This window comes from Hypanus sabinus, chromosome 2 (assembly GCF_030144855.1).
Source record: "Hypanus sabinus isolate sHypSab1 chromosome 2, sHypSab1.hap1, whole genome shotgun sequence".
NCBI classification, from domain to species: Eukaryota; Metazoa; Chordata; class Chondrichthyes; order Myliobatiformes; family Dasyatidae; genus Hypanus; species Hypanus sabinus.
The window spans coordinates 3875362-3892927 of record NC_082707.1 but is presented as its reverse complement, the minus strand read 5'-3'; the positions used below and the strand labels follow the sequence as shown (position 1 = coordinate 3892927).

General features: G+C 54.2%; 1 protein-coding gene across 1 annotated transcript in view; it reads left to right on the top strand.

Moving 5' to 3' along the window:
- Positions 1-17566, top strand: part of LOC132390630 (prolyl 3-hydroxylase 2-like) — a 158719-nt gene that overhangs the window by 34440 nt on the left and 106713 nt on the right. The gene's annotated exons all lie outside the window — the stretch shown is intronic.

Below are 17566 nucleotides of genomic sequence, written 5' to 3'. Positions count from 1 at the left end.
AAGGATGTCATTACTCACGGGGGTGGAGGGGGAGTCGAGGGTCAGAGTGTAGGTATAGTGAAGGATGTCATTACTCACGGGGGGTGGGAGGGGGTTGGGGGTCAGAGTGCAGGTATAGTGAAGGATGTCATTACTCGGGGGGGTGGGGGGTCAGAGTGTAGGTATAGTGAAGGATGTCATTACTCACGGGGGTGGAGGGGGTGGGGGGTCAGAGTGTAGGTATAATGAAGGATGTCATTACTCGAGGGGGTGGGGGGTCAGAGTGTAGGTATAGTGAAGGATGTCATTACTCACGGGGGGTGGAGGGGGTGGGGGGTCAGAGTGTAGGTATAGTGAAGGATGTCATTACTCAGGGGGGTGGGGGGTCAGAGTGTAGGTATAGTGAAGGATGTCATTACTCGGGGGGTGGGAGGTCAGAGTGCAGGTATAGTGAAGGATGTCATTACTCAGGGGGGTGGGGGGTCAGAGTGTAGGTATAGTGAAGGATGTCATTACTCAGGGGGGGTGGGGGGTCAGAGTGTAGGTATAGTGAAGGATGTCATTACTCACGGGGGGTGGGGGGTCAGAGTGTAGGTATAGTGAAGGATGTCATTACTCACGGGGGTGGAGGGGGAGTCGAGGGTCAGAGTGTAGGTATAGTGAAGGATGTCATTACTCACGGGGGGTGGAGGGGGTGGGGGGTCAGAGTGTAGGTATAGTGAAGGATGTCATTACTCAGGGGGGGGTGGGAGGTCAGAGTGTAGGTATAGTGAAGGATGTCATTACTCAGGGGGGGTGGGGGGTCAGAGTGTAGGTATAGTGAAGGATGTCATTACTCACGGGGGTGGAGGGGGAGTCGAGGGTCAGAGTGTAGGTATAGTGAAGGATGTCATTACTCACGGGGGTGGAGGGGGAGTCGAGGGTCAGAGTGTAGGTATAGTGAAGGATGTCATTACTCACGGGGGTGGAGGGGGTGGGGGGTCAGAGTGTAGGTATAGTGAAGGATGTCATTACTCACGGGGGGTGGGAGGGGGTTGGGGGTCAGAGTGTAGGTATAGTGAAGGATGTCATTACTCGGGGGGTGGGAGGTCAGAGTGTAGGTATAGTGAAGGATGTCATTACTCACGGGGGGTGGAGGGGGTGGGGGGTCAGAGTGTAGGTATAGTGAAGGATGTCATTACTCAGGGGGGGTGTGGGGTCAGAGTGCAGGTATAGTGAAGGATGTGATTACTCACGGGGGGTGGAGGGTCAGAGTGTAGGTATAGTGAAGGATGTCATTACTCACAGGGGGTGTGGGGTCAGAGTGCAGGTATAGTGAAGGATGTCATTACTCAGGGGGGGTGTGGGGTCAGAGTGCAGGTATAGTGAAGGATATCATTACTCAGGGGGGAGTCGAGGGTCAGAGTGTAGGTATAGTGAAGGATGTCATTACTCAGGGGGGGTGTGGGGTCAGAGTGCAGGTATAGTGAAGGATGTCATTACTCACGGGGAGTCGAGGGTCAGAGTGTAGGTATAGTGAAGGATGTCATTACTCAGGGGGGGTGGGGGGTCAGAGTGTAGGTATAGTGAAGGATGTCATTACTCAGGGGGGGTGGGGGGTCAGAGTGTAGGTATAGTGAAGGATGTCATTACTCGAGGGGGGTGGGGGGTCAGAGTGCAGGTATAGTGAAGGATGTCATTACTCAGGGGGGGTGGGGGGTCAGAGTGTAGGTATAGTGAAGGATGTCATTACTCACGGGGGTGGAGGGGGAGTCGAGGGTCAGAGTGTAGGTATAGTGAAGGATGTCATTACTCACGGGGGGTGGAGGGGGTGGGGGGTCAGAGTGTAGGTATAGTGAAGGATGTCATTACTCACAGGGGGTGGAGGGGGTGGGGGGTCAGAGTGTAGGTATAGTGAAGGATGTCATTACTCAGGGGGGGTTGGGGGTCAGAGTGTAGGTATAGTGAAGGATGTCATTACTCACGGGGGGTGGGGGGTCAGAGTGTAGGTATAGTGAAGGATGTCATTACTCGAGGGGGTGGGGGGTCAGAGTGTAGGTATAGCTGAAGGATGTCATTACTCGAGGGGGTGGGAGGTCAGAGTGTAGGTATAGTGAAGGATGTCATTACTCAGGGGGGGTTGGGGTCAGAGTGTAGGTATAGTGAAGGATGTCATTACTCAGGGGGGGTGGGGGGTCAGAGTGTAGGTATAGTGAAGGATGTCATTACTCAGGGGGGGTGGGGGGTCAGAGTGTAGGTATAGTGAAGGATGTCATTACTCAGGGGGGGTTGGGGTCAGAGTGTAGGTATAGTGAAGGATGTCATTACTCAGGGGGGGTGGGGGGTCAGAGTGTAGGTATAGTGAAGGATGTCATTACTCAGGGGGGGTGGGGGGTCAGAGTGTAGGTATAGTGAAGGATGTCATTACTCACGGGGGGTGGGAGGTCAGAGTGTAGGTATACTGAAGGATGTCATTACTCACGGGGGGTGGGGGGTCAGAGTGTAGGTATAGTGAAGGATGTCATTACTCAGGGGGGGTGGGGGGTCAGAGTGTAGGTATAGTGAAGGATGTCATTACTCAGGGGGGTGGGGGGTCAGAGTGTAGGTATAGTGAAGGATGTCATTACTCACGGGGGGTGTGGGGTCAGAGTGTAGGTATAGTGAAGGATGTCATTACTCACGGGGGGTGGGGGGTCAGAGTGTAGGTATAGTGAAGGATGTCATTACTCACGGGGGGTGGGGGGTCAGAGTGTAGGTATATTGAAGGATGTCATTACTCAGGGGGGGTTGGGGGTCAGAGTGTAGGTATATTGAAGGATGTCATTACTCAGGGGGGGTTGGGGGTCAGAGTGTAGGTATAGTGAAGGATGTCATTACTCAGGGGGGGTGGGGGGGTCAGAGTGTAGGTATAGTGAAGGATGTCATTACTCACGGGGGGTGGGGGGGTCAGAGTGTAGGTATAGTGAAGGATGTCATTACTCAGGGGGGGGGTGGGGGGTCAGAGTGTAGGTATAGTGAAGGATGTCATTACTCAGGGGGGGGTGGGGGGTCAGAGTGTAGGTATAGTGAAGGATGTCATTACTCAGGGGGGGTGGGGGTCAGAGTGTAGGTATAGTGAAGGATGTCATTACTCAGGGGGGTGGGGGGTCAGAGTGTAGGTATAGTGAAGGATGTCATTACTCACGGGGGGTGGAGGGGGTGGGAGTCAGAGTGTAGGTATAGTGAAGGATGTCATTACTCGGGGGGTGGGGGGTCAGAGTGTAGGTATAGTGAAGGATGTTATTACTCACGGGGGGTGGAGGGGTGGAGGTCAGAGTGTAGGTATAGTGAAGGATGTCATTACTCACGGGGGGGTGGGGGGTCAGAGTGTAGGTATAGTGAAGGATGTCATTACTCAGGGGGGAGTCGAGGGTCAGAGTGTAGGTATAGTGAAGGATGTCATTACTCGGGGGGTGGGGGGTCAGAGTGTAGGTATAGTGAAGGATGTTATTACTCACGGGGGGTGGAGGGTCAGAGTGTAGGTATAGTGAAGGATGTCATTACTCACGGGGGGGTGGAGGGGTCAGAGTGTAGGTATAGTGAAGGATGTCATTACTCAGGGGGGGTGTGGGGTCAGAGTGTAGGTATAGTGAAGGATGTCATTACTCACGGGGGGTGGAGGGTCAGAGTGTAGGTATAGTGAAGGATGTCATTACTCAGGGGGGGTGGGGGGGTCAGAGTGTAGGGTATAGTGAAGGATGTCATTACTCAGGGGGGGTGGAGGGGTCAGAGTGTAGGTATAGTGAAGGATGTCATTACTCAGGGGGGGTGGGGGGTCAGAGTGTAGGTATACGTGAAGGATGTCATTACTCAGGGGGGTTGGGGGTCAGAGTGTAGGTATAGTGAAGGATGTCATTACTCAGGGGGGGTTGGGGGGTCAGAGTGTAGGTATATTGAAGGATGTCATTACTCAGGGGGGGTGGGGGGGTCAGAGTGTAGGTATACTGAAGGATGTCATTACTCAGGGGGGGGTGGGGGGTCAGAGTGTAGGTATAGTGAAGGATGTCATTACTCGAGGGGGTGGGGGTCAGAGTGTAGGTATACTGAAGGATGTCATACTCAGGGGGGGTGGGGGTCAGAGTGTAGGTATAGTGAAGGATGTCATTACTCGAGGGGGGTGGGGGGTCAGAGTGTAGGTATATTGAAGGATGTCATTACTCACGGGGTGGAGGGGGTGGGGGGTCAGAGTGTAGGTATAGCTGAAGGATGTCATTACTCGAGGGGGGTGGGGGGTCAGAGTGTAGGTATATTGAAGGATGTCATTACTCACGGGGGGTGAGGGGGTGGGGGGTCAGAGTGTAGGTATACTGAAGGATGTCATTACTCGAGGGGGTGGGGGGTCAGAGTGTAGGTATAGTGAAGGATGTCATTACTCACGGGGGGTGGGAGGTCAGAGTGTAGGTATAGTGAAGGATGTCATTACTCACGGGGGGTGGAGGGGGGTTGGGGGTTAGAGTGTAGGTATATTGAAGGATGTCATTACTCGGGGGGGTGGGAGGTCAGAGTGTAGGTATATTGAAGGATGTCATTAGGGGGGGGGTTGGGGGTTAGAGTGTAGGTATAGTGAAGGATGTCATTACTCAGGGGGGGTTGGGGGTCAGAGTGTAGGTATAGTGAAGGATGTCATTACTCACGGGGGGTGGAGGGGGTGGGGGGTCAGAGTGTAGGTATAGTGAAGGATGTCATTACTCAGGGGGGGTTGGGGGTCAGAGTGTAGGTATAGTGAAGGATGTCATTACTCACGGGGGGTGGGAGGTCAGAGTGTAGGTATAGTGAAGGATGTCATTACTCAGGGGGGGTGGGGGGTCAGAGTGTAGGTATACTGAAGGATGTCATTACTCACGGGGTGTGGGGTCAGAGTGTAGGTATAGTGAAGGATGTCATTACTCAGGGGGGGTGGAGGGGGTTGGGGGTCAGAGTGTAGGTATAGTGAAGGATGTCATTACTCGAGGGGGTGGGGGGTCAGAGTGTAGGTATAGTGAAGGATGTCATTACTCAGGGGGGGTTGGGGGTCAGAGTGTAGGTATAGTGAAGGATGTCATTACTCACGGGGTGTGGGGTCAGAGTGTAGGTATAGTGAAGGATGTCATTACTCAGGGGGGGTTGGGGGTCAGAGTGTAGGTATAGTGAAGGATGTCATTACTCACGGGGGGTGGGGGGTCAGAGTGTAGGTATAGTGAAGGATGTCATTACTCACGGGGGTGGAGGGGTTGGGGGTCAGAGTGTAGGTATACTGAAGGATGTCATTACTCACGGGGGGTGGGGGGTCAGAGTGTAGGTATAGTGAAGGATGTCATTACTCAGGGGGGGTGGAGGGTCAGAGTGTAGGTATAGTGAAGGATGTCATTACTCAGGGGGGGTGGGAGGTCAGAGTGTAGGTATAGTGAAGGATGTCATTACTCAGGGGGGGTGGGGGGTCAGAGTGTAGGTATAGTGAAGGATGTCATTACTCACGGGGGGGTGGAGGGGGGGTCAGAGTGTAGGTATAGTGAAGGATGTCATTACTCAGGGGGGGTGTGGGGTCAGAGTGCAGGTATAGTGAAGGATGTCATTACTCACGGGGGGGTGGAGGGGGTGGGGGGTCAGAGTGCAGGTATAGTGAAGGATGTCATTACTCAGGGGGGTGGAGGGGGAGTCGAGGGTCAGAGTGTAGGTATAGTGAAGGATGTCATTACTCACGGGGGGTGGAAGGGGTGGGGGGTCAGAGTGTAGGTATATTGAAGGATGTCATTACTCACGGGGGTGGAAGGGGTGGGGGGTCAGAGTGTAGGTATACTGAAGGATGTCATTACTCGAGGGGGGTGGGGGGTCAGAGTGTAGGTATAGTGAAGGATGTCATTACTCACGGGGGGGTGGGGGGTCAGAGTGTAGGTATATTGAAGGATGTCATTACTCACGGGGGGTGGGGGGTCAGAGTGTAGGTATATTGAAGGATGTCATTACTCACGGGGGGTGGGGGGTCAGAGTGTAGGTATATTGAAGGATGTCATTACTCAGGGGGGGTGGGAGGTCAGAGTGTAGGTATATTGAAGGATGTCATTACTCACGAGGGTGGAGGGGGTGTGGGGTCAGAGAGTAGGTATAGTGAAGGATGTCATTACTCACGGGGGTGGAGGGGGTGGGGGTCAGAGTGTAGGTATAGTGAAGGATGTCATTACTCGGGGGGGTGGGGGGTCAGAGTGTAGGTATATTGAAGGATGTCATTACTCACGGGGGTAAAAGGGGGTGTGGGGTCAGAGAGTAGGTATAGTGAAGGATGTCATTACTCACGGGATGGAGGGGGTGTGGGGGTCAGAGTGTAGGTATAGTGAAGGATGTCATTACTCGGGGGAGTCGAGGGTCAGAGTGTAGGTATAGTGAAGGATGTCATTACTCGGGGGGTGGGGGGTCAGAGTGTAGGTATAGTGAAGGATGTCATTACTCAGGGGGGGTGGGAGGTCAGAGTGTAGGTATAGTGAAGGATGTCATTACTCAGGGGGGTGGGAGGTCAGAGTGTAGGTATAGTGAAGGATGTCATTACTCACGGGGGTGGAGGGGGAGTCGAGGGTCAGAGTGTAGGTATAGTGAAGGATGTCATTACTCACGGGGGTGGAGGGGGAGTCGAGGGTCAGAGTGTAGGTATAGTGAAGGATGTTATTACTCACGGGGGGTGGAGGGGGTGGGAGGTCAGAGTGCAGGTATAGTGAAGGATGTCATTACTCGGGGGGTGGGAGGTCAGAGTGTAGGTATAGTGAAGGATGTCATTACTCACGGGGGTGGAGGGGAGTCGAGGGTCAGAGTGTAGGTATAGTGAAGGATGTCATTACTCACGGGGGTGGAGGGGGAGTCGAGGGTCAGAGTGTAGGTATAGTGAAGGATGTCATTACTCACGGGGGGTGGGGGGGTCAGAGTGTAGGTATAGTGAAGGATGTCATTACTCACGGGGGGTGGGAGGGGGTTGGGGGGTCAGAGTGTAGGTATAGTGAAGGATGTCATTACTCGAGGGGGTGTGGGGTCAGAGTGTAGGTATAGTGAAGGATGTCATTACTCAGGGGGGGTGGGGGTCAGAGTGTAGGTATAGTGAAGGATGTCATTACTCAGGGGGGGGTGGGAGGTCAGAGTGTAGGTATAGTGAAGGATGTCATTACTCAGGGGGGGGTGGGGGGTCAGAGTGTAGGTATAGTGAAGGATGTCATTACTCGAGGGGGGTGGGAGGTCAGAGTGTAGGTATAGTGAAGGATGTCATTACTCAGGGGGGGTGGGGGGTCAGAGTGTAGGTATAGTGAAGGATGTCATTACTCACGGGGGGTGGGGGGTCAGAGTGTAGGTATAGTGAAGGATGTCATTACTCAGGGGGGGTGGAGGGTCAGAGTGTAGGTATAGTGAAGGATGTCATTACTCACGGGGGGTGGGAGGTCAGAGTGTAGGTATAGTGAAGGATGTCATTACTCAGGTGGAGTCGAGGGTCAGAGTGTAGGTATAGTGAAGGATGTCATTACTCACGGGGGGTGGGAGGGGGTTGGGGGGTCAGAGTGTAGGTATAGTGAAGGATGTCATTACTCACGGGGGTGGAGGGGGGTGTGGGGTCAGAGTGTAGGTATAGTGAAGGATGTCATTACTCGAGGGGGTGGGGGGGTCAGAGTGCAGGTATAGTGAAGGATGTCATTACTCACGGGGGGTGGGGGGTCAGAGTGCAGGTATAGTGAAGGATGTCATTACTCACGGGGGTGGAGGGGGGTGGGGGGTCAGAGTGTAGGTATAGTGAAGGATGTCATTACTCGGGGGGGGTGGGGGGGTCAGAGTGTAGGTATAGTGAAGGATGTCATTACTCAGGGGGGGTGTGGGGTCAGAGTGCAGGTATAGTGAAGGATGTCATTACTCAGGGGGGGTGGGAGGTCAGAGTGTAGGTATAGTGAAGGATGTCATTACTCACGGGGGTGGAGGGGGTGGAGGGTCAGAGTGTAGGTATAGTGAAGGATGTCATTACTCAGGGGGGGTGGGGGGGTCAGAGTGTAGGTATAGTGAAGGATGTCATTACTCAGGGGGGGTGGAGGGGGTGGGGGGTCAGAGTGTAGGTATATTGAAGGATGTCATTACTCACGGGGGGTTGGGGGTCAGAGTGTAGGTATAGTGAAGGATGTCATTACTCAGGGGGGGTGGGAGGTCAGAGTGTAGGTATAGTGAAGGATGTCATTACTCACGGGGGGTGGGGGGTCAGAGTGTAGGTATAGTGAAGGATGTCATTACTCAGAGGGGGTGGGGGGTCAGAGTGTAGGTATAGTGAAGGATGTCATTACTCAGAGGGGGTGGGGTGGTCAGAGTGCAGGTATAGTGAAGGATGTCATTACTCAGGGGGGGTGGGAGGTCAGAGTGTAGGTATAGTGAAGGATGTCATTACTCAGGGGGGGGTGGGGGGTCAGAGTGTAGGTATAGTGAAGGATGTCATTACTCACGGGGGTGTCGAGGGGTGATGGTTGAGGGTACTCAGTATTTCAAACTTCAAACATGAGCAAGTTCAGATGGGAAACTGGGTTAGCAGAGACATGTTGAGCCTGATGGGCCCAATGGGGTTAGAACAAATAAAACTATTGAGAGGCTAACTGGGGTCACCCCCCCCAATTAAACCTTTGAGAAGCTCACCAGGGTCACCCCCCCCCCCAATAAGACCATAATGAGACTCACCGGGGGTCACCCCCCCTCAATAAAACCATTGAGAGACTCACCGGGGTCACCCCCCAATAAAACCATTGAGAGACTCACCGGGGTCACCCCCCCCCCAATAAAACCATAGTGAGATTCACCGGGGTCACCCCCCCTCAATAAAACCATTGAAAGACTCACCGGGGTCACCCCCCCTCAATAAAACCATTGAGAGACTCACCGGGGTCACCCCCCCAATAAAACCATTGAGAGACTCACCGGGGTCACCCCCCAATAAAACCATTGAGAGACTCACCGGGGTCATCCCCCCAATAAAACCATTGAGAGACTCAACAGGGTCACCCCCCCCAATAAAACCATTGAGAGACTCACCGGGGTCACCCCCCTCAATAAAACCATTGAGAGACTCACCGGTGTCACCCCCCCCCAATAAAACCATAGTGAGACTCACCGGGGTCACCCCCCCTCAATAAAACCATAGTGAGACTCACCGGGGTCACCCCCCTCAATAAAACCATAGTGAGACTCAACGGGGTCACCCCCCTCAATAAAACCATTGAGAGACTCACCGGGGTCACCCCCCCCCCAATAAAACCATTGAGAGACTCGCCGGGGTCACCCCCCCAATAAAACAATTGAGAGACTCACGGGGGTCACCCCCCCCATTAAAACCATTGAGAGACTCACCGGGGTCACCCCCCCAACTCGACCATAGTGAGACTCACCGGGGTCACCCCCCCAATAATACCATTGAGAGACTCAGCGGGGTCACCCCCCAATAAAACCATTGAGAGACTCAGCGGGGTCACCCCCCCAATAAAACCATTGAGAGACTTACCAGGTTCACCCCCCCTCAATAAAACCATTGAGAGACTCACTGGGGTCACCCCCACTCAATAAGACCATTGAGAGACTCACCGGGGTAACCCCCCCTCAATAAGACCATTGAGAGACTCACCGGGGTCACACCCCCAATAAAACCATTGAGAGACTCACCGGGGTCACCCCCCCTCAATAAGACCATTGAGAGACTCACCGGGGTCACCCCTCCCAATAAAACCATAGTGTGACTCACCGGGGTCACCCCCCCTCAATAAAACTATTGAGAGACTCACTGGGGTCACCCCCCCCCAATAAAACCATAGTGAGACTCACTGGGGTCACCCCCCTCAATAAAACCATTGAGAGACTCACCAGGGTCACCCCCCCCCAATAAAACCATTGAGAGACTCACCGGGGTCACGCCCCCCCAATAAGACCATTGAGAGACTCACCGGGGTCACCCCCCCTCAATAAAGCCATTGGGAGACTCACCGGGGTCACCCCCCCCAATAAAACCATTGAGAGACTCACCTGGGTCACCCACCCTCAATAAAACCATTGAGAGACTCACCTGGGTCACCCCCCCAATAAAACCATTGAGAGACTCACCGGGGTCACCCCCCTTCAATAAAACCATTGAGAGACTCACCGAGGTCACCCCCCCCAATAAAACCATTGAGAGACTCACTGGGGTCACCCCCCCCCCAATAAAACCATAGTGAGACTCACCGGGGTCACCCCCCTCAATAAAACCATTGAGAGACTCACCAGGGTCCCCCCCCCCAATAAAACCATTGAGAGACACACCGGGTCACCCCCCCCAATAAAACCATTGAGAGACTCACCGGGGTCACCCCCCCTCAATAAAACCATAGTGAGACTCACCGGGGTCAACCCCCGAATAAAACAATTGAGAGACTCACTGGGGTCACCCCCCCTCCATAAAACCATTGAGAGACACACCGGGGTCACCCCCCCCAATAAAACCTTAGTGAGACTCACCGGGGTCCCCCCCCCAATAAAACCATAGTGAGACTCACCGGGGTCACCCCCCCCCAATAAAACCATAGTGAGAATCACCGGGGTCACCCTCCCCCAATAAAACCATAGTGAGACTCACCGGGGTCACCCCCCCCCTCAATAAAACCATTGAGAGACTCACCGGGGTCACCCCCCCAAATAAAACCATTGAGAGACTCACTGGGGTCACCCCCCCAATAAAACCATAGTGAGACTCACCGGGGTCACCCCCCCCCCAATAAAACCATAGTGAGACTCACCGGGGTCACCCTCCCCCAATAAAACCATTGAGAGACTCACGAGGGTCACCCCCCCCCCAATAAAACCATTGAGAGACTCACCAGGGTCACCCCCCCTCAATAAAACCAGTGAGAGACTCACCAGGGTCACCCCCCTCCAATAAAACCATTGAGAGACTCACCAGGGTCACCCCCCCAATAAAACCATTGAGAGACTCACCGGGGTCACCCCCCCCCAATAAAACCTTAGTGAGACTCACCGGGGTCACCCCCCCCTCAATAAAACCATTGAGAGACTCACCGGGGTCACCCCCCCAAATAAAACCATAGTGAGACTCACCGGGGTCACCCCCCCTCAATAAAACCATAGTGAGACTCACCGGGGTCACCCCCCCAAATAAAACCATTGAGAGACTCACCGGGGTCACCCCACCCCAATAAAACCATTGAGAGACTCACCAGGGTCACCCTTCCCAATAAAACCATTCAGAGACTCACAGGGGTCACCCCCCCCCCCCATAACACCATTGAGAGACTCACCGGGGTCACCCCCCCTCAATAAAACCATAGTGAGACTCACCGGGGTCAACCCCCGAATAAAACAATTGAGAGACTCACTGGGGTCACCCCCCCCTCCATAAAACCATTGAGAGACACACCGGGGTCACCCCCCCCAATAAAACCTTAGTGAGACTCACCGGGGTCCCCCCCCCCCAATAAAACCATTGAGAGACTCACGAGGGTCACCCCCCCCCAATAAAACCATTGAGAGACTCACCGGGGTCACCCCCCCTCAATAAAACCAGTGAGAGACTCACCAGGGTCACCCCCTCCAATAAAACCATTGAGAGACTCACCAGGGTCACCCCCCAATAAAACCATTGAGAGACTCACCGGGGTCACCCCCCCCCCAATAAAACCTTAGTGAGACTCACCGGGGTCATCCCCCCCCCAATAAAACCATAGTGAGACTCACCGGGGTCACCCCCCCCTCAATAAAACCATTGAGAGACTCACCGGGGTCACCCCCCCAATAAAACCATTGAGAGACACACCGGGTCACCCCCCCCAATAAAACCATTGAGAGACTCACCAGGGTCACCCCCCCTCAATAAAACCATTCAGAGACTCACAGGGGTCACCCCCCCTCAATAAAACCATAGTGAGACTCACCGGGGTCACCCCCCCCCAATAAAACCATAGTGAGACTCACCGGGTCACCACCCCCCAATAAAACCATAGTGAGACTCACCGGGGTCACCCTCCCCCAATAAAACCATTGAGAGACTCACGAGGGTCACCCCCCCCCAATAAAACCATTGAGAGACTCACCGGGGTCACCCCCCCTCAATAAAACCAGTGAGAGACTCACCAGGGTCACCCCCCTCCAATAAAACCATTGAGAGACTCACCAGGGTCACCCCCCCCCAATAAAACCTTAGTGAGACTCACCGGGGTCACCCCCCCTCAATAAAACCATTGAGAGACTCACCGGGGTCACCCCCCCAAATAAAACCATAGTGAGACTCACCGGGGTCACCCCCCCTCAATAAAACCATAGTGAGACTCACCGGGGTCACCCCCCCCCAATAAAACCATTGATAGACTCACCGGAGTCACCCCACCCCAATAAAACCATTGAGAGACTCACCAGGGTCACCCTTCCCAATAAAACCATTCAGAGACTCACAGGGGTCACCCCCCCCCCATAACACCATAGTGAGACTCACCGGGTCACCCCCCCCAATAAAACCATTGAGAGACTCAGCGGGGTCACCCCCCCAATAAAACCATTGAGAGACTTACCAGGTTCACCCCCCCTCAATAAAACCATTGAGAGACTCACTGGGGTCACCCCCACTCAATAAGACCATTGAGAGACTCACCGGGGTAACCCCCCCTCAATAAGACCATTGAGAGACTCACCGGGGTCACACCCCCAATAAAACCATTGAGAGGACTCACCGGGGTCACCCCCCCTCAATAAGACCATTGAGAGACTCACCGGGGTCACCCCTCCCAATAAAACCATAGTGTGACTCACCGGGGTCACCCCCCCTCAATAAAACTATTGAGAGACTCACTGGGGTCACCCCCCCCCAATAAAACCATAGTGAGACTCACTGGGGTCACCCCCCTCAATAAAACCATTGAGAGACTCACCAGGGTCACCCCCCCCCAATAAAACCATTGAGAGACTCACCGGGGTCACGCCCCCCCAATAAGACCATTGAGAGACTCACCGGGGTCACCCCCCCTCAATAAAGCCATTGGGAGACTCACCGGGGTCACCCCCCCCAATAAAACCATTGAGAGACTCACCTGGGTCACCCACCCTCAATAAAACCATTGAGAGACTCACCTGGGTCACCCCCCCAATAAAACCATTGAGAGACTCACCGGGGTCACCCCCCTTCAATAAAACCATTGAGAGACTCACCGAGGTCACCCCCCCCAATAAAACCATTGAGAGACTCACTGGGGTCACCCCCCCCCCAATAAAACCATAGTGAGACTCACCGGGGTCACCCCCCTCAATAAAACCATTGAGAGACTCACCAGGGTCCCCCCCCCCAATAAAACCATTGAGAGACACACCGGGGTCACCCCCCCCAATAAAACCATTGAGAGACTCACCGGGGTCACCCCCCCTCAATAAAACCATAGTGAGACTCACCGGGGTCAACCCCCGAATAAAACAATTGAGAGACTCACTGGGGTCACCCCCCCTCCATAAAACCATTGAGAGACACACCGGGGTCACCCCCCCCAATAAAACCTTAGTGAGACTCACCGGGGTCCCCCCCCCAATAAAACCATAGTGAGACTCACCGGGGTCACCCCCCCCCAATAAAACCATAGTGAGAATCACCGGGGTCACCCTCCCCCAATAAAACCATAGTGAGACTCACCGGGGTCACCCCCCCCCTCAATAAAACCATTGAGAGACTCACCGGGGTCACCCCCCCAAATAAAACCATTGAGAGACTCACTGGGGTCACCCCCCCAATAAAACCATAGTGAGACTCACCGGGGTCACCCCCCCCCCAATAAAACCATAGTGAGACTCACCGGGGTCACCACCCCCCAATAAAACCATAGTGAGACTCACCGGGGTCACCCTCCCCCAATAAAACCATTGAGAGACTCACGAGGGTCACCCCCCCCCCCAATAAAACCATTGAGAGACTCACCAGGGTCACCCCCCCTCAATAAAACCAGTGAGAGACTCACCAGGGTCACCCCCCTCCAATAAAACCATTGAGAGACTCACCAGGGTCACCCCCCCAATAAAACCATTGAGAGACTCACCGGGTCACCCCCCCCCAATAAAACCTTAGTGAGACTCACCGGGGTCACCCCCCCCTCAATAAAACCATTGAGAGACTCACCGGGGTCACCCCCCCCAAATAAAACCATAGTGAGACTCACCGGGGTCACCCCCCCTCAATAAAACCATAGTGAGACTCACCGGGGTCACCCCCCCAATAAAACCATTGAGAGACTCACCGGGGTCACCCGTCACCCCACCCCAATAAAACCATTGAGAGACTCACCAGGGTCACCCTTCCCAATAAAACCATTCAGAGACTCACAGGGTCACCCCCCCCCCCCCATAACACCATTGAGAGACCTCACCGGGGTCACCCCCCCTCAATAAAACCATAGTGAGACTCACCGGGGTCAACCCCCGAATAAAACAATTGAGAGACTCACTGGGGTCACCCCCCCCTCCATAAAACCATTGAGAGACACACCGGGGTCACCCCCCCCAATAAAACCTTAGTGAGACTCACCGGGGTCCCCCCCCCCAATAAAACCATTGAGAGACTCACGAGGGTCACCCCCCCCCAATAAAACCATTGAGAGACTCACCGGGGTCACCCCCCCTCAATAAAACCAGTGAGAGACTCACCAGGGTCACCCCCCTCCAATAAAACCATTGAGAGACTCACCAGGGTCACCCCCCCAATAAAACCATTGAGAGACTCACCGGGGTCACCCCCCCCCAATAAAACCTTAGTGAGACTCACCGGGGTCATCCCCCCCCCAATAAAACCATAGTGAGACTCACCGGGGTCACCCCCCCCTCAATAAAACCATTGAGAGACTCACCGGGGTCACCCCCCCAATAAAACCATTGAGAGACACACCGGGGTCACCCCCCCCAATAAAACCATTGAGAGACTCACCAGGGTCACCCCCCCTCAATAAAACCATTCAGAGACTCACAGGGGTCACCCCCCCTCAATAAAACCATAGTGAGACTCACCGGGGTCACCCCCCCCCCAATAAAACCATAGTGAGACTCACCGGGGTCACCACCCCCCAATAAAACCATAGTGAGACTCACCGGGGTCACCCTCCCCCAATAAAACCATTGAGAGACTCACGAGGGTCACCCCCCCCCAATAAAACCATTGAGAGACTCACCGGGGTCACCCCCCCTCAATAAAACCAGTGAGAGACTCACCAGGGTCACCCCCCTCCAATAAAACCATTGAGAGACTCACCAGGGTCACCCCCCCCCAATAAAACCTTAGTGAGACTCACCGGGGTCACCCCCCCTCAATAAAACCATTGAGAGACTCACCGGGGTCACCCCCCCAAATAAAACCATAGTGAGACTCACCGGGGTCACCCCCCCTCAATAAAACCATAGTGAGACTCACCGGGGTCACCCCCCCCCAATAAAACCATTGATAGACTCACCGGAGTCACCCCACCCCAATAAAACCATTGAGAGACTCACCAGGGTCACCCTTCCCAATAAAACCATTCAGAGACTCACAGGGGTCACCCCCCCCCCCATAACACCATAGTGAGACTCACCGGGGTCACCCCCCCCAATAAAACCATTGAGAGACTCACCGGGGTCACCCCACCCCAATAAAACCATTGAGAGACTCACCAGGGTCGCCCTTCCCAATAAAACCATTCAGAGACTCACAGGGGTCACCCCCCCCCCAATAACACCATAGTGAGACTCACCGGGGTCACCCCCCCCCAATAAAACCATTGAGAGACTCACCGGGGGTCACCCCCACTCAATAAAATTGAGAGACTCACCGGGGTCACTCCCCCCCCCAATAAAACCATTGAGAGACTCACCAGGGTCACCCCCCCCCAATAAAACCATTGAGAGACTCACCGGGGTCACCCCCCCGCAATAAAACCATTGAGAGACTCACCTGGGTCACCCCCCCTCAATAAAACCATTGAGAGACTCACCGGGGTCACCCCCCCTCAGTAAATCCATTGACTCACCGGGGGTCACCCCCCCCAATAAAACCATTGAGAGACTCACCGGTGTCACCCCCCCCTCAATAAAACCATTGATAGACTCACCGGGGTCACCCCCCCCGCAATAAAACCATTGAGAGACTCACTGGGGTCACACCCCTCAATAAAACCATTGAGAGACACACCGGGGTCACCCCCCCAATAAAACCATTGAGAGACTCACCGGGGTCACCCCCCCTCAATAAAACCATAGTGAGACTCACCGGGGTCACCCCCCCTCAATAAAACCATAGTGAGACTCACCGAGGTCACCCCCCCAATAAAACAATTGAGAGACTCACGGGGGTCACCCCCCCCAATAAAACCATTGAGAGACTCACCGGGGTCACCCCCCCTCAATAAAACCATTGAGAGACTCACCGGGTCACGCCCCCCCAATAAGACCATTGAGAGACTCACCGGGGTCACCCCCCCTCAATAAAACCATAGTGAGACTCACCGGGGTCACCCCCCCTCAATAAGACCATTGAGAGACTCACCGGGGTCACCCCCCCCCCAATAAAACCATTGAGAGACTCACCGGGGTCACCCCCCCTCAATAAAACCATAGTGAGACTCACCGGGGTCACCCCCCCTCAATAAGACCATTGAGAGACTCACCGGGGTCACCCCCCCCCAATAAAACCATAGTGTGACTCACCGGGGTCACCCCCCCTCAATAAAACCATTGAGAGACTCACCGGGGTAACCCCCGCCAATAAAACCATTGAGAGACTCACTGGGGTCACCCCCCCCCCAATAAAACCATAGTGAGACTCACCGGGGTCACCCCCCCTCAATAAAACCATTGAGAGACTCACCAGGGTCACCCCCCCCCCAATAAAACCATTGAGAGACACACCGGGGTCACCCCCCCCCAATAAAACCATTGAGTGACTCACCGGGGTCACCCCCCCTCAATAAGACCATTGAGAGACTCACCGGGGTCACCCCCCTCAATAAAACCATTGAGAGACACCACCGGGGTCACCCCCCCCAATAAAACCATTGAGAGACTCACCGGGGTCACCCCCCCTCAATAAAACCATAGTGAGACTCACCGGGGTCACCCCCCCCAATAAAACCATTGAGAGACTCACCGGGGTCACCCCCCCTCAATAAAACCATAGTGAGACTCACCGGGGTCACCCCCCCCGCAATAAAACCATAGTGAGACTCACCGGGGTCACCCCCTGCTTTTTATGACATTTACCAGAATGTTGGGGACAAAGGGCCCAACATATCATTGAGGATCCCTATTGCCCATCCCAGAATCCCGTTGACTGACTGCAATCAGGACTCGGACTGTCAGGCTAGGTAACAGCTGAGACTAATGAATATCCTGCCATCACTGGGGTCCTGTCACTGGGACAGTGAGACTGTGAGACTAGTGAATATCCTGCCATCACTGGGGTCCTGTCACTGGGACAGTGAGACTGAGACTAATGAATATCCTGCCATCTCTGGGGTCCTGTCACTGGGACAGTGAGACTGTGAGACTAATGAATATCCTGCCATCTCTGGGGTCCCGTCACTAGGACAGTCAGACTGTGAGACTAATGAAT